The following is a 22,413-nucleotide window of genomic DNA, read 5'->3' as shown; positions in this document are numbered from 1 at the left end:
GTTTTCTGAAAATACAAAAGGGTGTTAGTGTGCTTACCAAACTTATTTTTGACAGTTGTGTACCTTTAGTGTGTCCCTTGAAGACTTGCAAGTCTGGTGACCTCTTGATCAGGAATAGTAATAACTAGAGCCAATAAAGTAGTTAATCACTTTCAAAATTTATACTGGCTTTTTAATTTTTACCACGTGCTCTTTTTCTAGGAACATACTGAAAATATAACGCTCTGAGGGATTTGTGTACATAGTTTGTATATTTGTACACAAATATGAATATAATTCAGTTGGAAGCCTAGACTTACCAAAATAATTCCGTTTGCTCATTGGAGTTGGTCTTAAGCTTTGGAGCATCCCAGCACTGGAGCAGGAATGGCAGCTGGCTCTTCTGTAGAAGTAGTGTGCTTGTTTTCTGTACCAACGAGCCTTGTCATTGGGGTGATGTGGTCCGGATTTACCAAAAGGGGCTGCCGAGTTAGCATTTCTTGGTCATTTTTCCACTGGAGGTCACTTAGGGAGCCTTTTTTGCATTGTTTGAAAAACACTTTGTGAATCTGTAAAGAGCCTCTGAAATGAATAACAACAAGGTCGACAGAAAAGAAATGAGCTTGTTACTATGATGGCTCTTGAAAATTTATGACACTTGCTTTGTGCCAGCAAAACAAACTCAGCAGCCTTCTGCCTATCTGCAAGAAAAATATCCTTTATTAAAAAAAAATAAAAATAAAAAATCAAGGAATCTTATTGTTTAAGAGCAAAGGTGTGGGAACTCTCAGCTGGAACAGCTGCTAGATTCTTCATGCTTCAGCCTTCCTTTTTTCTCAGGCAGCATTAAAGAGCTCTTTCTGGGTTGTATTTTTTTTAAGGAAGCCTGTTCAAAATCAAGCAGAATCCATTTACTCTTTTAAGGAAAAAAAAAAAAAAAAAGGAAAACTTTTGTTATATAGATTGATTGATAAAATCCCAAACCTGTTATTCTGTGATCATTTATTCTGTGATTATTTATATTCAGCACCGGAATCTTGTGGAAGTTTGGGCCTCCCTGTGCTCAGACACACATAAACTCCTATTACTGCAGTCCCTGTGCTGAATGCATAGAGGAGTGGGAGGGAAAGGGTGATCATGGAAGGGAGAGGGAAGCATACAGAAATCAAACAGCTTTAACTTAAGGTCACAGCAGGAATTTGTGCTAGAGCTGGGAGCTGTAGGCTTATTACTAATCAATGCCTTTGTCGCAGGGTTATGTAGTCTTCTTAAGATGCACTTTTTTAGTGAAAAGCCTAATTTCTGTGTCAACGTTTACTCAGTTCCATTCACGTATGCAATGCCAAATATTAGTTTTATCATTTAGTTTATCAACTCCATTGGGTGGGCACTTACCACAGTAAGTCCAAGTCCCAAATTATTATGGAAGTATTTTTGTTGTAGTTTTCTTTAAGAATTCTGCTTTGCTCACACTGCACCAGTTTTGCAGGTAGACTGCCATGTGCTTAACCTATTTACTGTGATTTCAAATGAAACTTCCGTCAAAGTGCTCTAGAAATGGCAAAGATCAGTTTGCTTCAGAGTTAAACCAACAAAATAAAGTTGGGATAATCTGTTGCCTTTAAGATTATTTTATTGACTCTTACATTTCTCTGTATAGTGTTAATACATCTGTTTGGTGTTGCAGCATCTCATGCATGCTGAATGCTATTATGGAAATATATGTACTGGGTCCGTCTGGGGTGGCAGCCAGTATGGTGACCAAAGCAGTGTTAGTAATACACCAGTATTTCAGCCATTGCTGAATGGTACTTAAACAGTGCCAAGGTTTTCTCTGTTTCTCACTCTGCCTGTCCCCCAGTGAGCAGGATAGGTGTGAACAAGAGGATGGAAGGGGACACAGCCAGGAAAGCTGACCCAAACTGACCACAGAGAGATTCCATGCCACATAAGCTGATGGGAAGGGCAAGTTAGCTTTGACCAAAAGTTTATGATACCATCTTCGACGCTTGTTTTATTGGTTGCTGTGTTATCAGCACTGTTTTGGTCACAAATGCAAAACAAAGCACTATAAAGAAAATTAACTCCATCCCAACCAGTATATACATATATCACAGACTTGTGATCTCAGCTTGTTTTTGCTGAGTGCAAAACTCTGGGGTAATGCCTGCGGGTCATGTGAACAAAGAAATGTGTAGCAGTTAAAAGCACAGGACCAGCTGGAAAAAAAAGTACAGTCTTTTAAATGAGGTATCCCAAAACTAGCTTTGGGGAATCGTATGGGGCATTCTTGATAAATTACTGTTATTCTAATTCATAGCCTTAAACCACTTGTTTATTTTTAGAGCCTACTTGCAGAAATAAATTAGAGGAAAGGATGAAAGAGAATAGGGAATTTAGATCTGTGAAGCAGTTATTACGTACAAACTAGGTCTTTTTTGGGGTTCTTTTTCATTCTGTTGCACTCATAATGTGATCAAATTTCTGTCTCTCCATGATGAATCCAATTTCATTAGAAACTTGGTTTTCTGAAATCAATGTCCTTTTCTCCTCACCTTTGAAACTTCCTCTTAATATAATTCATTTAAGCATTTGACTGTTTATTTCCTTCATTTTCATTTTTTTCTTTTAACCTGTCTGCATTTCATTCTCTTGCTGCGTCTTAACAGGACCCATTTTTCCCCACAAGGTCTCTATCAGTACAGTGCCACCAGTGCAAGACATTTCTGTGATGTATTGCACCTATACATCATCAAAGCAACAGGGTTTTGATAAACAGCATTCTAATACATCATTAGATCATCACTGATGGCACTTTGATGATGTATTATATTAGTACATCATCAGAGCACTGTCATCCCAGTGATGTATTTGTAAACAGATGGTGCTGTCATGCAAGAAAGAAGGGAAAGCAGAAGAGAACATTTCAGTCTGTTACAGTACAAAATGCATCCCCACCATTCATTCAATGAGATTCAAGACAAAGACCCTGTGAAGGCATAACTCTCTCATTAAGCACGTTGGCTCTAAGTCCATTGACTTCTCTATCCAGCAGCTGATGAACAGTGAGATTATCCTTTTTTGGCCAGTTATCCACAGAGCTCTTTGAAATGTATTTTCATGTTAGTTACCACTCAGCCCTAAAGTTGGGGTTATACATCATTTTTAATAGTTGCACATTTGCATGCATAATTAAAATAGGTTTTATTTTATATAGACATACTAAAATTGTATTTCTAGCATAGGGCGTTGTGCTCAGACAATGAAGTTTGAGTACAACAGCAGCAGATGCACTTGGCACGCTGCTGGACATTAAGCAGTTGTTACTCCAGAAGCTCAGTAGAATGTTTTCCCCTTATTCTGTAGGTTTGTTTTCTCCCCTCAAATCAGGCATCACTTAGAGTTTGAGGATGCAAGAGAATATATTGATGAATTTCTCATGCTCCTAAGATTAATTCTGTTGTGAAACACTCTTTACGTAGTAAGTCCTCATAAGTCATCTTCCTCTACAGTGAGGGGAAAAATTCTTCAGATGAAAAAAAAGACAATGACAAAAAATAATCATTTTCATTTTAAGACATGCAGATCTAGTTCTGTGTAATATAACTGCTATGATAATTATTAAATTTACAGATAATAACCATTTTGAAAGCTAGCTGTATATATTGTTAGATAAATTCTTCCCTCGTCTCTTTCCTCAATGATAAACCTAAATGAATAGAATCATAAGCACATTGTTTACGTGTTGCTTTTGTGTAACTGTTGCTTTTGCATTGTTCTGCTGAACTGTAGTAGTTTAACTGTTTTCTGGTTTAACTAGTTTAATTGTACTAGTTTAACTGAGCAAATTTTTTTGTGTGTTTCTTTTATAGGTGAGGAAAATAAGGAATGCAAAGATCAGGTGAACTGTCAAGAGCCACACACATTACAGCGGGGCTGAAGAACTCCAAATACTCTCATCCTTGGTCTGAAAACACACGTGATTTAGTAGGTAGGTCTGTTGTCCTCCGATGTCTTTGCAAGACTATTGATTTGGGATGATGGCAGATAAATATGACCACACTTACCTGATACTGTTGTTGAACATCTATTTTGGAATTTTAAATTTTCATTTTTTGGGGGTAGAGTTCTCCCTTTCCCCAATTAAAAATGTGAGTAATTTTTAAAAAGATGCTTTTTTAATTTATTTACAAGATTGGTCATCAAAACGAAACTGGTGCCGTCACAAAAGATACACTTGAAAATGTTCCACAGAAGATAAAAAATTCTCACAAAAAGTATTTTTTAAATATCTAGATGTTTTGAAGCAACACAGAAGTTGCTATGCTGTAGGATTTGCTTTCCTAATTGTGTCTTATTACGTTAAGAATAAAAGTTACCTTGCAAGGGGAATTTCAAAGTTACACAGTTTTATTTTGCACACAGAAAAATTTGCCACATAGAATGGCAGATAAATCTGTGCTTTTTGAGAAAAGACATTCCATAAAAAATGCATAAATGGGAGTGGATATGTAGGGAAAAAAAAAAAATAGATGTTTCTTGCAGCAAAGATTTATCAAAAGGAACATAAGCATGCCATCCAATCAAAACAGTTACCAGCACACTGTAGTGTCTAGTTAAAACTTTACAGAATCACTGGCAGTGTGGGTCTAATTCTCTTCTTTGCATTGTTTGCCTTAAGTAATTATTATTCTAGTTACTGTGTTCTAATAGGCATTGTAAAACCACAGACTAGAAATAATTTCAAGACAGTGAATTTCATAATTGAAATCTACGAGAGGAGATACTGATACCATAATTCTACAGATGGAGACCTGAGCACAGAGAAAGAGTATTTTCCCTGAGGTCCCTATGTTGCAGAAGCAATGAGACTTGGAAGATTTGTACATCTTCAGTGTTTGGTTCTAGGTCTCTCCTGTAATTTCATCCTGCTGCTCTACATGTGCAGTGAAATCTCTGCGTGTATAGGGGGAAGAAGAACCAAATCAGAGGTGTACTACAGTTGATTGTGTACATGAATGCTTTTTAATGCAAGGTCTCTGACCCAAGGAACATCATAGCAATCTTAATTCTGCAGGACATATGAGGAGAAGCTGAGAAAGCTGGGTTTGTTCAGCCTGGAGAGAAGGGCAAGAGAGGTCTTACTGCTGCCTACAACTGCCTAATTGGAGGCTGCAAAGTAGATGAAGACTGACTTTTCTTGGAGCCATGCAGCAAAAGGACCAGTGGCACATTCTATTGCAGTGGTCACATATTACACTTAAGGACAGTTGTGATTAGATATTAGGGTATTTATTATTTTTCCCCAGGACAGTGGTCAAACACGAGAAGGAAAGCCCTGGGAGAGCATAGTGTCCCCATCCTTGAAGATACCCAAAACCAGTCTGAACATGTCACTTAGCAAGCTATTCTTGTTCTGAGCACAGTGTTGGACTTGATGACCTTCAGAGGTGCCTTCCAACCTCTGTTGTTCCATGATCCTGTGTGGTCACTGACCTTTAACTATCTATGGATACTATTGACATATGTTGATATAGACTATCTATCATAGATAGATATTACGCGCTGGGGCGGCCTCACCTCAAGCACTGTGTGCAGTTCTGGGCACCACAGTACAAAAAGGACATTAAACTGTTAAGAGAGTGTCCAGAGGAGGGCGATGAAGATGGTGAAGGGCCTAGAGGGGAAGACATATGAGGAGCGGCTGAGGTCGCTGGGCCTGTTCAGCCTTGGAAAGAGGAGGCTGAGGGGGGACCTCATCGCAGTCTACAATTTCCTCACAAGAGCGAGTGTAGAGGCAGGTGACCTATTCTCCGTAAACACCAGTGACAGGACCCACGGGAACAGTGTTAAGCTGAGGCAGGGGAAGTTTAGGCTGGACATCAGGAAGAGGTTCTTCACCGAGAGTGTGGTTGCACACTGGAACAGGCTCCCCAGGGAAGTAGTCACTGCACCAAGCCTGTCTGAATGTAAGAAGCGATTGGACTGTGCACTCAGTCACATGGTCTGAACTTTTGGGCAGACCTGTGCGGTGCCAGGAGTTGGGCTTGATGATCCTTATGGGTCCCTTCCAACTCGGGATTCTGTTCTATGATTCTGTATATATAGATAGATAGATACTGATATACAAAGCAGTTGCTTGTTTTTACCTATCTCTGTATTGATTTGTTACTAAGCTGGACATAACCTATCCTGTACTGTAAGCAGTATGGGAAAGCTTCTATTTCCTTAGTAAGGACTGAGAAAGACCATGAACTTGTGCAGTGGCTCTTCAGGAACAGCTCAGTATACCTAAATATTGTGTAGTTTTTCTCCCTGACAGTGCTGTTCCATGTTCATAGCATGCTAGCTGTGTTTAGTAGAGGTAGTGGATCGTAGGCTGTAGAAATTTGCTGGCAAGATAGAAAAAGGAAAACTGGATGTATGCGAGTCTCGTTAAATTTTCTGACACCCAGCATTTGGGGAAAGGTTTTTTTTTTTTTTGATTGGTTGTTTTTTTGTTTGTGCTTTTTTTTTTATTTATTGGTCGTAATGGGAAATACTGCACAGTTATTCCTCTTCAGCAGTATTTTCTGCTCAGAGAGGGAAGAAAATGTGCCAAAACTTTACTCAGGAAGGACTTAGGTAGTCCTTCAAATCAAAAGTAGTGGGGTAGTCTGCGCTTGCTTTATTTACAAATGTGGGGACTTCTCTAAATTTCTCTAAACATTGCTGAGCATTTTCCACTTGCAAGGTGTATCAGATTGAACTCCAGTGTATAAACTACTACAAGAATATTCAAAGAGTGCATCTGGGTCTGAGTTTTTCTCAACCTTTTCTGTGTACCATGCTACAGGAGCCACGGCATCGGTAAGAAGAGCAGGCAGGGGTCATCTAAGTCATAGTTACAACCTGATTAGGTGGTTCTAATTCACACACACACACACATATTTTGGCTCAGTAAGATGCTGGGGGATGGTCATCTGTAAATCTTCCAAAAGGTAATTTTTAGAGAATACTGTGACAGTTACTATAGTAGAGTGGAATAACATGGTATAGTAGGAACAGATTTATTTTGGGAAGAAAGTCATCTTCTTAACGAAAGGATCTCATAGGTCATTTGAGCTTTTTTTTTTTTTTCCCCAATTGTAGACAATGTTATGCTCACTGAAACTTGCTCTGTCAAAATAGAAATTGCCATCAAATATGAATATCTCATTGCATTTTATGCAAATGGAAATAGCGAAATGTATTCTTAATTAATGCCACATTCCCCATACTTTGCACAAAAAGTGGGTGAAAAGGAATCTGAAATTCCACTCACGTTTTAAAAATTGCATGTATCAGTGATCTGCTTCTTTAGGTTATAAACTATCTGTCATTAGTCAGAGGCAAACACGCAGATATCTGTGGAAAAAACCAGCTTCAAACGGTGGCTGAGTCTATCAGCATAAATTACTGCTCATACCTGCAGCCCAGATAGCCTCACCTCACACTGAGGTGTGCGTTATGCACAAGGCTGAAAGCATGAGATTTTGTTGTTGTTCTGTGGGGGGTTGTTTCTTTGTTTGTTTTCCCTTTGGTGAAATTGGGATGAATAGCAACGTTGACCTACTTGAAATATATAGATTATTCTGAAGACAAAGTGTGGAAACAGGATAAAGGTCTCCACTAAATGAAAGGAGATGGTGTTCTCTGATAGACAAAAATAGTCTAGATCACATAGTCGGAAAGCCGTAGACCATGGAATGCAAATATTTCCCCTTACTTGGCACCTTTTAACCCACATTTGCAGTACTGAGTTCAGTTTTGGAACCCCAGTACAAAATATTGATAAACTTGAAGCCCGTGGGAGGGTCCTCAAGATAGTCAAAGGGAGCACAGCCATAAGGGGCCTGGCTTTACAGAGAAAAACTGAAGGTGGCATGCCAAAGCCTTTTCTGGAATTTTCTTCTTGATAAATCAGTCATAACTTACTTCAAAGAGAAAGTTACATTGATTGACATGACCTAATGTTTTCTACTCAAAACTTTCCTTTTTTAAAAATGGAGGTTTAAATAAGAAACGTATTGTGGCATGTTTTTGAAGAGGAGGCCAAACATAAAATAGGGAAATATCTCCAAAATGGATGTCCAAAGTTGTGTAAAAAGATGAAAAAGACATTTCATTTTAAGCACAAAGAATAAAAATCTGAGATATCTAGAGTCATGGTAGGATTCATCAGCTACAAGAGACAAGTATTACAAGGAAAATAAGATAAATTGTTCTTTTCAACTGTACTCTCATTAGCATTTTATCCAACATAAGATGACTCCACTAGCTTTCAGCAATTATTTTGTATATTGATCCAGGTTAAGGAAATAAACTGTTTTCTGTTCTTCTGCTTTACAAGTAAAATTAAAGTGTTGGAGTGGAGGCCTTAAATACTTTTTCAGATACAAAAGAACATTTATGTCAATATAAGAATGAAGGAATAGATCTGAAATGTTGGTCATCCAACTGTGTGTATCGAAATCATTAGTGAAAATAGAAATCATGCAGTTTGTTACTGCAAATGAGACAGACAAAGGAAAATCATGCTTTCTGTCAGAAATGTGAAATGAGATTGATACTGGGTAGTATCCCATTATTTCAAGATGCCAACAGTTTTGACACTCCAATTGCAATTACCGGAGATAGTGGCTCAGCAAATTGAGAAGGAAATTAGGTTTGATCGCATGAGAGAGAGCAATAAAGAGCCTTTCCTCCACCTTTTTTTTTTTTTTTAAAGGTATGCAGATTTGCCAGTAAGCTTTTTCCTCAGGAAAGAAAAAAAGATCAGAAATCAGAGAGATCTCAGACCCTATGGAAATTCATGCTGGTTCATCACCCCCGTACAAATAATGTTGATAAACACTTTTATTAATGTGGTCTGCTGTTCTGTGTCATGTCTAATTTTCATCTAGGGCCAGGCTCAGTCTAGGTCGTTTTGTCCTGCCAACACGCTCAGTAAATTCAAACAGCAATATAGCTTTTTTTTTCTTCTACTTTAGAAACCATCATCTTGAAGAAACGCTTTCTCTTATTGACATATGGGGATTTTGTGCAGTTCCTACAGAGATCTTTACAGTTATCTGTAAAATTTCTTTTTCAGATGGTGTGCACTTCTTGGGGGGTGGGAAGAAGATTTATTCCATGGCTGGATCAAGAACAATTAAAGATGGCATATATGGCATAATGCATCAGGCAATTTCAAGTATCTAGGAATCTAAGTAAGCCTACTACTTTGCAATGGGTCTGCAGAACTGATTTAAAAAAAAAAAAAAAAGAGATCCTTTTGAAATTTCCCCCTATAATATTAAAAATATATATATATATAGTAATTATTTTGATACTGGCATTAGTAAAAATGAAATGGAAAGATAGAATGCAATGTTTGATGTGGGCAGTGACGGAAACCCTGCAAGCCAAAAATCAAAACTGAAGCAGATGCCATACATTTCCAGGCCAGTTGAATTTAATACTCAGTGCTTCGTATTCAGGGAGGTTATTTTGTTAAAGACTTGCAAAAGTCTAGCATACTGCCAAACAAAATAATAATCATTCAGTAGTCCAAAAAGATAAAATTATAATATTAGAGGCATGAAAGCACATTGTTGCATAGTCACATCTGAACTGTTGCTGTTGTGCTTCTGTAACTCGTATCCATTTCTGGGCAGTTACTATCCAAATATATTTTTGGGTGGTTTCTTAAAGTCTGAATGTAACATCTTCTTTTGAACGTAAGTGTTGATATTCAACACTAATGTGTCTAACTGCATGCTTAGATAGTGTATATGGATAGCAAACAATTGCATGACTTTCTTTTTTGAGCTAGAATTTAGACATGGTGCATGATTTCTTTTCATAAGTGAGCAGATCTAAATCATATAGAACTTTGCAAATTCCCCTGCCTCAGATCACCTGTACCCTGTGCAGTCCCCAAACGGTCTTGGCAATGTGACAAAGGAGAGTCTTGTTTTTTCCTTAGTGTGATAATGTTTTTAAAAGCTTATGTAACCAAATGGGCATACACAAATCATCAGATCCTACAGTTTGAAAGAAAAATATTTATTAACTTATGAACATTACAGTGATTACAATCCAAGTAACTGTTACAGAAAAACTGAAAGCCCTGAAAGCTGTGCTTCACTGGTCAGGAGCTCCTATGACTCTCCCCTTAAAGAACTGGACATCCTTAGCTTAGAGCAAATTTATTTTCTTGAGGAATCTCCTCCAGAGGCCCAAAAAGCTCATACTGTGGGCCTCCTCTTCACTAGTACAACTAGCAGGAACATCAGCTGGGTGTTACATTATTAAGAGAGAAAGAGACGGCTTCTGTATTAATGTTGTTAGGGGAATGCAGAGCCCTTGATAGCACTGAACCCAGGACAGTTTACCTATTGCTCTAACATCCTGTATATTCTAGGAGATGGGGGCCTCTGATCACCTCCCAGTATAGCACAGAAATGACTGTCTAATGAAAGAAGTAGGCTTTAAACATCGTTAGGCATAACAGAATAAAGTCTTAATTACAGCAGAAAGCTGTGGTCATGCAAGATGTCAAAATCCAAGGTGGCTTTTCTGTAGCATTTATGTAGCCTCCAGGGACCATTATTCTTTGGGCATACTCTAATTCATGAGGGAATTACGCTGTTAGCATCAATTAAGCTCCGGTGTCACCTTGGCTGCGGGGGTACCTTGCAGGTAGCTATCTTGAAAAATGAGAATTGTGTGCAATTTTTGTATGAGAGTTTGGGGGGTTGAATAGGAAGCCAGTGCTTTTCTTTCTTTTTCTTCTGACCACATATTTTTCTCTGTGAGGAGTTAGATTTTGATTTCTGAGGCAGCAGGCTACTTTGGTGTGAGGTGGAAACAGAAATTTCATCTTCCCCAGCAGTGAAAGCAGGCAGTGCAATTCACTGAGTAGTTGCAGAAATAGTAGGTTTTGTCATATCAAGGCTGCGAGAGGGCTTCATTTGTCTTGGGAAGGAATTAGTTTGGGAGAGTGGTTCTGCAGTGCATCCTGCCGCTTTCAGAGCCACTATAACCACAGAGCAGGGCAAAGCTACAGCTAAGTAATATCGACAGAAACAGGTGTGGTTTTGGTCACTGGAAGTAAGTTACTTCTTTATAAATGCCAACCAGAAGGTATGCTAAATGGTCATCGCCATAGTAATACGAAGCCCTGAAACACAGGATGTAAAGTACTGTTAAAGCTACAATCATATAAGAGATACCCAGGAAGAACACTATTCCAGTACCGTAGGTACTCTTTTTACTTAGATCTTGACTTAACCTGTCTTCTCAGGATATAACTTTTTGTCCAAATGCTCGTGTAGTCCTTAAAGTATCAATTGGACTTGGTGTAATGTAGCATTCTAGCACAATATAAAATTGCAGGGATGCTGCATTACATGTATGTATATATAGATACAACTCTTGCAGTTGTGTCAGGCTAATTTCTGCATGCTGATCTTTGTTGACCCCTATGTCAGGGCATTCCTTTTAAACCATTTTCTATTTATCTTCTTCACTGCTGCACTTTTTTCTTCTGAAGGACTGACTAAGGGAGTTAGCATTAGATGCCTCTCAAACGCCATGGATAAGCAGAATACAGATGATACAATGAATATTAAGGATTTCTTGCTATCTTTAGATATCTTTAGATAAAGGAGAAGGGACTTGCATTGTTTTTATACTTGTTAATATAGGTTATACTGTGTTTAAAGAAAATGTTCATAACCTTACCAGTTAAGTTTTATTTACTAGGTCAGCAGGAAGTTTGATTAAATGAACTCAAAAGGTCCTTTCTGGAGATGTTTCAGTGAAATCTGATAACCTGCTCTAAAAATGACCAAATGAGTACCTTTACTATCAATACAGTGCACCTGTAGGTTTCTACAATATGCAGAAGGAATAAGTGTATTCCAGACTAGGAGGATTTATTGATAAATAATGGATTGTTTTCTACCTGGAGACTGGTAACAAGTGAAGCACTGCAGGATCCCTGTGGGAAACCCATCCTGTTTATCATCTTTATCACTGACCTGGAACAGGTGATGGAGTGCACTTTTGTCAAGCTTGCAGATGACACCAAACTGGAGGGGACCAGTCTTCTGTTTCTGTAGGGAGAAATTAAATGTGCACTTCCAAAATACCCAGACCATGGAAAGAAATATATATATATCGATTTATTCTGAAATTGAGTGAACTCCAATATACGGTTGATATACGGGGACAAGAAAATTCTGTTTATTCAGCATTCTGATTGGCTACTGATGATGTAATGGTGCATTATCAAGTGATAATTGTTTTCTTATGGTGTTTACAAGGAGACAAATGGTTCATGAATCAATGCACATAGAGACCGCAAAACAAGCTGCTTATTGATCCACTAGCTGTTTGTGTTAAAGTATGCTGCTCAGGAGAGAAAACAAAAGCAATGTACTCCAGAGTGTATTCATAAGAATAACAACTTTGAAAACACCAAGTTTGAATTTACATTCTAAATTGGCTCAACTCTGAAATATACTTTGTTCTTTGAAATACTGAATTAAACCGCAGATACTGAGCCACAGAAAGTAATTCACAGGAGTTAACATCATACCTTTCTCCACCATTGCCTTTCATCAGCCATCAGAACATAGGGATTTAGTAAACCCCCATTTCTTTTTCCTCATTTCCCTGAGTTGGGGCAGAAGTACACCTTCTTGTCATTATGATTCTAACATGTTAAAGTTAAAAATGCTTTGCTGGAAAGATGGTCTGATGTCATAAATATGCAGTATTCCATTGCCTGGTCTTAGGAAAATGACTGTTCTCATAGCGCAGAGGAAGAAACAGCGAATTGTGTTTGACTGTGAAGGATGGGTTTAAAAATACAATTAAAAAAAAAAAAAAAAGTCAGTGCTGCATCCTTTACAAGTTAGTAGTGGTCTGTTGCACAACTGCTTCACTTCTCATACTCCCTCCACAACAGTCAGCCTGCCCGCTCCCTTTTCCCTGGAATTTCAGACGCACTGGATGTCTTGGCTGTCTGTGCTAGCAGAACTTCTTGTCTATGTTGTTGCTTCTTTGTACCCATCTTCAATGCTGATTCAGAACCTCTTTCTGAGAAGACAATTAACAATATCTTGAATAAGGCCTGAGTGTTTACCTAAATACCTTGTATATTTTTAGAAAGAGGAATGACCTTGGTATATTCTTAGTTGTTTTCCTAAATCAAAACTTACCTTCTTCCACTGTTAAGTCAGGTCTAGCAGATACTTGATCTGTACCTTTACACCACTTCCGAAAGCTTTTAATTTATCCATCCTATGACCAAGGAAGACTGAACTTCTCCACATCATCCACAGTGGTCATTCATGAATCTCCCTCTCAGATCTGATTCACCTCTTAGCAAACCATGCATATAAATAGGTCATTACTGGGTTCTGACTCAGATTCTCCTCTTGCTCACCATCTCTCACATGCAGTTCCTGGGGAAAACAGCTATTTTATTTATTCTGTGTAAGTCTTCACCATGCAAAACAAGGATAACAGAGTTCATTGAAACTATGCTGGCAGACATGAAGGCCTGTTTCAACATCTGAGGGAGGAATGTCATCTGAGGGAGGAATGTCTGCTGAAAGCTGACTGCCACTCACTGAGAAGGATTTTCTGAGTGAACATGCATTTGCACGGTTTGCTTGTAATCACAGGCATCTCTTAGATTTATGGTCAAACACATTGGACCAGGGTGAGCAAAGCATTAACTACCATGTATAAATATCTTTTCATAAAATCACAAAGTGACAGCATAGCTGAGATTGGCAGGCATTTCTGGAGATCGTCCAGTGCAGCTCCAAGCCCCTGCTTAAAGCAGAGTCGAACAGAGCAGGTTGTTTAGGGTGATGTTCAAACTGGGTTTGCATAGCTTCAAGGATGGAAAATTCCCAGCTTCTCTAGGCATCGTGTTCCAGCATTCATTCACTTCAGAATTAAATGTTTTTTTTTCTGATGTCTAAATAGACTAATTAATTAAGTTATATTTTTAGCAAATGTCAAGGTAGGAAAAACAGGCAGAATTTTGGAGATCTGTCAACTGAAAATGACTTATTTCTGAAAACAAGAAGGCAATAGAACACTAGGCTCAATGACTACTTTTACTTGGCAATTTTTTGTTCATGCTGTTATCCATCATTTGTCTCTCTCAGAGTTTTTGGTAGTATGTTTCAGCTTGTAAAAATAAATTAATTTGCAGTCTCCATAATTCTTAATATCTCATATACTGTAAATGGCAAATTAGATCCACAGTGACAGGGAGTTCTCTGAGTGCCTGTAGCATTCATTATGAAATCGGACCATCTATGATTCAGTTACACTTCTCTTCATGCATTTTGGTCCGAGATCAATGTTACATATTTTACTGGTTCAGCTCAGTGTGCTGTCTGAAATTGCCTTTGACTCAAGCATCATATGCAGGTGTGGCAAAGAACTGCCTATTTGAATGGTATACTTGCAACTCTGCAGATTTACATTTATCTTTGTTGAAGTCCCGTTGTTCTCTTCTACTTCAATATTTCAAATCCTTCCTCTTCTCACCTCATATACAAAATCTATAGCATTAATTATGTTAAGCATATTAATTATTGTTTTTCTCTTATGAATTCAAGCAACCTCTTTATAGTAATCACTAGAAAATTGAAAATCTTGAAATATGACATTCTTGAGGATACTAAGGGGTCAGCATTTAACATATTATGTCGCAGTCTGTTTTGTCAGACTCTACTTTTACTTCCTTTGATGTTGCTGTAGGACTGCAAACCTTTTTTCCAGATTCATTTTTGAATAAACAGCATGATAATAATATAAAAGCTGCATACGTTCTGTAGGTGAAGATAGCAATAACCAGGGTAGAGCTGCATATGGACTGGAAAGTGAAATAATATTTGATGTTGACTTCAATGACACAAAAACCTTTCTCTCTCTCTCTCTGTCTCTCCATATATATATATATATGTATATGTATGTATGTATGTGTGCATGCGTTTTTTCTCTCAGTAGGTAATTCCAAGTTAGGTTCCCTTGCAGGTCTCAATAACATACTCCTTTTTTATTTCTAGACCTGCCTGTCTCTCATGTATGTTTAGCAAGTTGTGAGCTACATCAGTTGCAGCAGACTCTTTCCCAGAGAATTGCAGACTTTCAGCAGCAGCAGCAGCAGAACACTCAGTATTTTAGTACCATGCTCTGTGACTGGAAAGAAGAGAGGGGGAGAAGCCATGGCTGAAATGCATTTGCAAGGGCTCTTTTATCACCTCTATGACATGACTGTGAATTCAAGCCATTTTTTACCAGCAGGAAATCTGGCCTCTGATTATACTGCTTGCCCAAATGCTTTGCAAAACGGGTAATGTTTCTGATTTTCCAATTTAAATTAAAATTTCCTTCCCCTGCAGTTTTTTATTGTAATCAGTATGCAGAATATAGTGCACTTGGAAGAGTGCTATACAAAGGAACCCCTCCCCCCAAAAAAATGTTTTATGCATGCTGATGCCTTCCACGTTGCAGAAACAAGTAACTTAAACAATACAATAAATTTTACTGAGACATAGATACAGGTCTTTTCTGGCTTGTCTATAAAGTAAAAAATATAGAATGATTTGCTTCCCCTTTAAGGAGGTTATTAGCTTGCTTGTATCTACCAGAGGAATAGAGGTGCACACAGTCTCCCATTATTCACCGGGTTTTTAATCTTGATCCCTGGCTTCTGCGATAAGTTATTGCTGGGGACTGGAATTGCTTGGGGAGTGATGCAGGTGCCTGAGGGCCAGCGAGTGGCTCTGTTATGAGAACTGGCTCTAATGATTAATGGTAGGATGCAGTGCACTACTGCTGACTTCATTGGGAAATACAACATTGTTAATTTTATCATTATAAACTCCCAGCACTGCGAGAGAATGTGTCTGCCTCCAGGATGGTGAATTTGATAAGAAGGCTTTTCTGATAAGATATCTCGTAGTCCCAGGGAAAAGCATTCATGTTTAATCAGGGAGTATTTAACTTGCAATCCAAATGTTACCAAGTAATATGTATAGGTCATTTTAAATTTGTGCTCTACAGTTCAGGTCATAACATTATAAATGAGTTTGTGTACACACTGAAGCAAGAATCAATATAGCACTGCTCTTTACAAAGACTGTCATAAGCCAGAGAACTAAATATTTTTTCACTTGAAATGGGGACAGACTTTTTAATGAATAGTAATACTACAGACACAGATAAATAACACACACACACTGAGAACCATCTTGAAAAGTATTCAGCAACTTCTGCTCTTGCTGATGTCAGTGCCTGTGATTTTAGAGCAAACCATTGAGGACAGGAGGAATTGCATTCTCTCCCTACTGAATACTTAAAACAGGTCATAGGACTGGTATGCAGCATTGTAGTCAGAAAAGACTGTTGTCCTTAGTGTGCCAATTCTTTATGTTTATGGGATCAACATGTGCACTGTCATCTTGCAGAGACAATGGTACAGTTTGAAGAGGATCTAATCATGATTGTGTTGTTTTCCATCTCAGCAAGGTTACTCAGTGTTAAGGACATCTTTCAGATGTAAGGCCAACTTAAAGAGAAGTTGAATTTCATAATGTTATAAAGGATTTAAAGATTTTCATTCCATTGGGCTCACTAATGATTACTGAAAACTTACTGATTTACAGTCAATAAAAATTTTGCCCGTTGTACTTACATGACCCTTTTGCTTTCCCTTGCTTCCATTTCCTGGAGTATTGATCTGATACTGAAATACCGCACTACAATACAGACAAGGATTTTTTGCTGAAATTTTTGTCTTTCTCTTTTCCATACCCTAAGTAAACAGACTCTGATGATAAGCTAGAGATTGGAAGTATCAGAGAAGCAAAAGGGAGTATGTTTGAAGAGCACAATGTACTTTCCTGCAGTAAGCAAGTAATTCACTAGTCCAACAATATAATAATTTGGAACAAACTGCTTATACCCAAAATCTGCACTTCTGCAATTATCTCATTTCTTCACTGTTGATAACTATATTTGATACGAAAAGATGCAGATACCTTATTTGACTGTAAAATGGAAATGATTTCTTATTTTCTTATTCTTTGTCATGAGATGGAGGAAGCGTTGGGGGATTAAAGACAGTATTGATAATGTATGGATGCACAGCTTCACAATGAACTAATTCTGTACAGTTGCTCATGTGCAGGGACTTGGTGTCATTTAATTTATTAGTTCCCACAAGAGAAAATTCCTCCCCCATGTCAGTAAATGCCTGATTTATATCAAGAACTTTGAACAGTCTTGGCTCAGCCTCACCATAAGTGCTTCTATATCTTTTCCCTTCTTTACAATACCTTCACCCCAGTTTATACCCATATATTTCCTTCCATGACCTCATCTCATGCTTCCCCAAAACTTTACCATCATTGCCAGAAAAGTTATTATAACTTTTCCGTTATATCGCCAGGGGAGGTTTAGGTTGGATATTAGGAAAAAATTCTTTACCAAAAGGGTTGTTAGGCATTGGAATGGGCTGCCCGGGGAAGTGGTTGAGTCACCATCCCTGGAGGTCTTTAAAAGACGTTTAGATGTAGAGCTTAGTGATATGGTTTAGTGGAGTACTTAGTGTTAGGTCAGAGGTTGGACTAGGTGATCTTGGAGGTCTCTTCTAACCTAGATGATTCTGTGATTCTGTGATTCCTTTTCATTCACCTAGTACTGTCCTAGTTACTTTTCTGTTTCTAAAAGTTGTTAAACAATCAGTATTTTATTCATTCTGTTTGTTCTTTCTCTCCTGTATTGTTCTTTTTTTCTCTCTTCAAATAAAAAATTCTTTATGTTATGGTCATTCTATCTTTAAACAGTGCCTGGAAGTGTTTGGCAGTTATTTAGTAGATCCTTATGCTATGCTAATAGATATAATAAAGACTTTATAAGATTTGAGAAATTTTCCATGAAGGCGATATTATCAGGTAGGAAGAAAAATTTAACATAGTGAATAACTTTGTATTTTTAGGGAAGCTATCCAGCCTAGGAGTTATGACACAAAGCACAGAACAGCATTTGAAGGTGATACGGTGATTATGGGGAAAACCTAATGGGTTAGTATCTCTTAGTAGGCCATTTTAAAGCTAGGCTTACTTGTCTTGAAGCTGGAATAACTTTATGAAACTGAGTGCAGAATGTCTTGCACTGAAACTCAGGTTCTTTATGTAGTGCTTTAATCATTTGATCTGACTGGCTCTAACAGCATTGATTTTGTTAAAAAAAAAAATAATAGATATTTCACTCACTTTCTGTTTGAATGCAAACTGCTGCTATTGTGATCCAATCTGTATCCTTGTCACACCTTTAAGCAACATATTTGGTACATGGATGGGGGAAGCTGTGGAAACTGCGAGTCATGTCATTGAGTGGACCAACTGCACAAACTACTAGAGCGTGAAGAACGTGTGTGTGTGAACACACATGGTTCTACAGCAAGTGTTGCTTTTGAGAGGGAAATCTTTGATATATCAGAACCGAAGAAGAAACATCTACCTACTGGCAACCAGGAAATCAAAATAAGAGTTGACAAATTTCAAAGCTTAGATGTTGCTATTTCAGGTTGTCTTACAAGCTGTAAGCTAAATGCTGCAAAATTTCATGATTTCACATCCTCTGGAAAATGGAAAAGGCAGGAATAGCAGGCTGATGTGCAACTGCGGTGTTCATAGAACAGAAGTAATGGCAGCTGGTATTATTGGCTGAAGTTAAGTAGATGATATCGTAAGAGCATGTAGCTAAGTGGATAATAGGAATGCCATCCTGAATCTCCAGAGAGATGGTAATCCATAGCAATCGAGGTGACTCAGAGGCACAGAAGAAGTGCTTAGATGACTTGGATGTTAATGTGTGCAGACAGAAACTGCTGTGCACTTTTCCTGATAGCCCTGAAACTGTTGTATTAAATGTGTTGTATATGCATCTGTTTGTCAGTCTTGGAATACTCTTTGGCACATTGTTGGAAATGCAATTTGTGCGTTCATACAGAAGAATTTCATGGCATAGTAAATGAGTAGTGGAAAGAGACAGATGACTTCTTCAGAAGTGAATCCTGAAAAGCTGAAGCTATAGAGGTCATCACAGGAAGAAAGATTTGATCCAGGCAGGCTTGAAAAGGGAACATGCTGAAGTAATCCAGGTTTCCAGCTGTTCAGCAACTTTTGCAAAAAAAAAAAAAAAACACTGATGCCTCATGACTGTAAACATTTGTATCTGATCAAAATAGTGGGACTGTTTTAAACTCATTTTTCATTGGTATAAATATTGTACAATATACAGAGCTATTGCAGGCTGAGTTTCTATGCTCGGTTACTTACACCTTAGCCTCCTACAGTCATTGGAGGGACTCTTTCCTCCAGTGTGCACTTGACTATATATATTGTTTGTTTTTCTTCCTTTCTCTTAAGTAGCAAAAATCAGCCACGGCTAGAAACAGAACACTAGATATGACAGGAAAGTTTTTGCTTTGAAGCAATTCAGAGAATCCTCTATCCTCTGTGCTTGAGGTCACGAATGGAGGCTTGTTTGGTTTGGTGGGATGATTTTGGTCTGTTCTCCTCTTCTTGCTCTCCTTGCTTCCATCCCCGACTCCAGCCATATTGTCAGAGCTCTTTGAGGAAGATTTATTCCCGTGGAATATGGAGAGTAGTTTAAGAGCTGACTTCATTTAGATCTGTATCTCCCCCTCAGAGAGTGTCTAGTAGTCTTAAGAATTAAGTGGTAAAGGAATGTTTACCTCTGACAGCTTTATTAAGAGAGATTAAACATGAACTTTTATGTGATTCTTAAGAAACTGATGAGCTAGGGAGCAACTAGTCCCTCACAAAGGCTGCTCCTTGAGCTGGTTAGGGCTGCAATGGTCATACAGGCTAGTGCAGTGCATAGGGCAGCCCTGTGCTACAGGGAAGACCTTCCAAAAGTTGTGACACCAGGAATATAACCAAAGACAGGTATGCTGTCCTATAAAAGCCCTGGATGTAGTAAAGAAAGACTAGGGTAAAATTGAATGATGTAGATATGCTTCATTTCTCTGCAAAAACATCGTCCTCTTTAGGCTTAACTTCAAGCTTAAGAAATAAATTCGCTCTTTACAACTACCTTAAAGGAGGTTGTAGCGGGGTGGGGATCAGTCTCTTCTCCCAAGCAACAAGCAATAGAACAAGAAGAAATGGCCTCAAGTTGTTCCAGGGGAGGTTTAGGCTGGTTATTAGAAAAAAATTCTTCACTGAAAGGAGCATTGGAACAGGCTGCCCAGGGAATTGGTTGAGTCACCATCCCCAGAGGTATTCAGAAGATGTGTAGATGTGGTGCTTAGGGACATGCTTTAGTGGTAGACTTGGCAGTGCTAGGTTAACTGCTGGACTTCATGATCTTAGAGGTCTTTTCCAACCTAAATGATTCTATGATTCTATTCTAAATGAGAATCTGAGCAGAACGCATAGATTAATCTTGTAGTGTCAACTGGACTGAATTACTCGGCTGTTCTGGGAGCTAAGGCAGGCTGCAACCACCACATGACCTCAGGCGGTAAGGAGGACCTGTCTTTATCAATACTTACCTACTCACTGTGTGTTTAGATATCCAAATCTTTACTGGTTAATTCACAGCAGCTGATCTGTGATACTTTTCCTGCTTCACAAATATGAGGAAAAACAACTTAAGTTCAACCCGTTCATTTAGGCTAATGCATTTAGATGTGTTTTCTGCTGCAGATTATGAGTATGAAAACAACACAGTTCAATCAGTGAATCATAATTAAATAATACATCCTGATCCTTCAGTTTCTTGCCTGTGCCATACTCCTTAGTCTTCCAAGGACTACAGTTTTTAGGAATAAGAATGCATCTGGGTGAAACATGAGAGAGATTGGACTGGTTGATCAGCCTTCCCTCTCTGAAATAAAGTTTTTAAAATCCTACATGTCAGTCAGTGTCAGGTAACCCAGTGCGAGTTTAGTGCTATCCTTGTAGTGTGACATACGTATATATATGTACGTTATACTTCCGATACGTGATTGACAGGTCTCAGAGAGACAGAGGCCTTTCATTAGCACCACGGTGTCCCTGGGACCCAGGGGATAGTGGCAACATTTCATTTTGAAGGTGCCCAGACTGTAGTGTTGCCTGTTTAAACAAAAGCACCAATCCTCTTGCAGTTTCCTCATTGCACACCTCCTTGCAAAAACACTACTATTATATGTAACCCTTTCCTAAAGACAGAAAATGGCACTAAAACAGGAATAACCCCTCACCTTCAACCACGAGACTGTGCATTCTGTTCATTGAGAGAGAGATGAGTATAACTTTGTGGACTCCATAGGCAACATCTGAATTAATCCTGCATATAGTATTCCACTGTGGTTCTGGGGCCTGCAGTACTATTAGAAATGCCATTCTTCCCCTTGTTTTCCTGTTTAACTGATAAGATCAAAAAACATCTATTTCCTCAGGTAAGCTGTTGATGATATAAGACATAGCTTAGAATTTATACTTTAGTAGACTTTATTGAATAGCCTGTTCAGATGTCAGAGTAGTTAGGATGTGATGCACTTTCTCAGTAGAAACAAATTTGATCCAATTTAGAGGAGACAATATGTATTGAAATAGAATTTCAAAGCCCCCTTAAATCCCGAAGGCCACCTTCTTTACCAGCTCAGGTATTCACATACAGCTACACAGCTCAGAAGCTGACATTGTGATTAGCACAGGTAAGAACAACCACGCAAAATGTACGGCAAGTGAGATTCAAACCTTGAATTTCTGCAAGAAGAGAGAAGCTATATTTTTGTGAAACACTTTTAGATTTGATATGAATACTGAGAAACAGAAGCATGCATTGACCTTAATGTAGTCACAGAGGTACCCTGTCTTACCCTATTCTTGCAAGTCAGTCCTTGTGGTCTGTAAGAGCAGTTTTCTCATACTCTTTTACACATAGGTAGTTTCTGTAGTTATGCATGAACTATATGCCTAAAGGAACGAGACATGGAATGGAATCTTTCTTCTCATGGAGATCTGTATGAAGCCAGAAGCTTCCTCTCTGCTCCATGACGGCCGTGTTCTAGGCAGGTGTGTTGCTATGTCACAAAACTTGCAGAATGACAAACTGAGGTACTATTAGGATTTTGCCATTCCATACTCTGTGCTATGTGGAAAATAGCCTAATTAAGCTGTTGACATGAATAGGCTTGTCACCTTGAATTTCCATTTTCTACCTCATTGTTTGAAAAAAAAAATTTACACCTCTCAAGGCATCTTCTCCTCTAGAATTCCTCATAGAAAATGGAGGAAAATTGTTGCTTCTAGACTGTGATTCATCTTACCTACTTTAGATGTCCCTCTTTGGACAAGACAATATACACTCCAG

General features: G+C 38.4%; 1 long non-coding RNA gene across 2 annotated transcripts in view; it reads left to right on the top strand.

The window, feature by feature from the left end:
* LOC125183042 (uncharacterized) overlaps positions 1-22,413 on the top strand; it is a 525,727-nt gene that overhangs the window by 377,730 nt on the left and 125,584 nt on the right. For both annotated transcript variants that reach the window (XR_010825017.1, XR_010825016.1), the window contains exon 5: positions 3,852-3,970. This is a non-coding gene — a long non-coding RNA (uncharacterized lncRNA). The remainder of the gene's footprint in view (positions 1-3,851; positions 3,971-22,413) is intronic.

Source organism: Anser cygnoides, chromosome 15, assembly GCF_040182565.1.
Source record: "Anser cygnoides isolate HZ-2024a breed goose chromosome 15, Taihu_goose_T2T_genome, whole genome shotgun sequence".
NCBI classification, from domain to species: domain Eukaryota; kingdom Metazoa; phylum Chordata; class Aves; order Anseriformes; family Anatidae; genus Anser; species Anser cygnoides.
The sequence above is the reverse complement of the archived record's forward strand: the minus strand, read 5'-3'. Positions and strand labels throughout refer to the sequence as shown.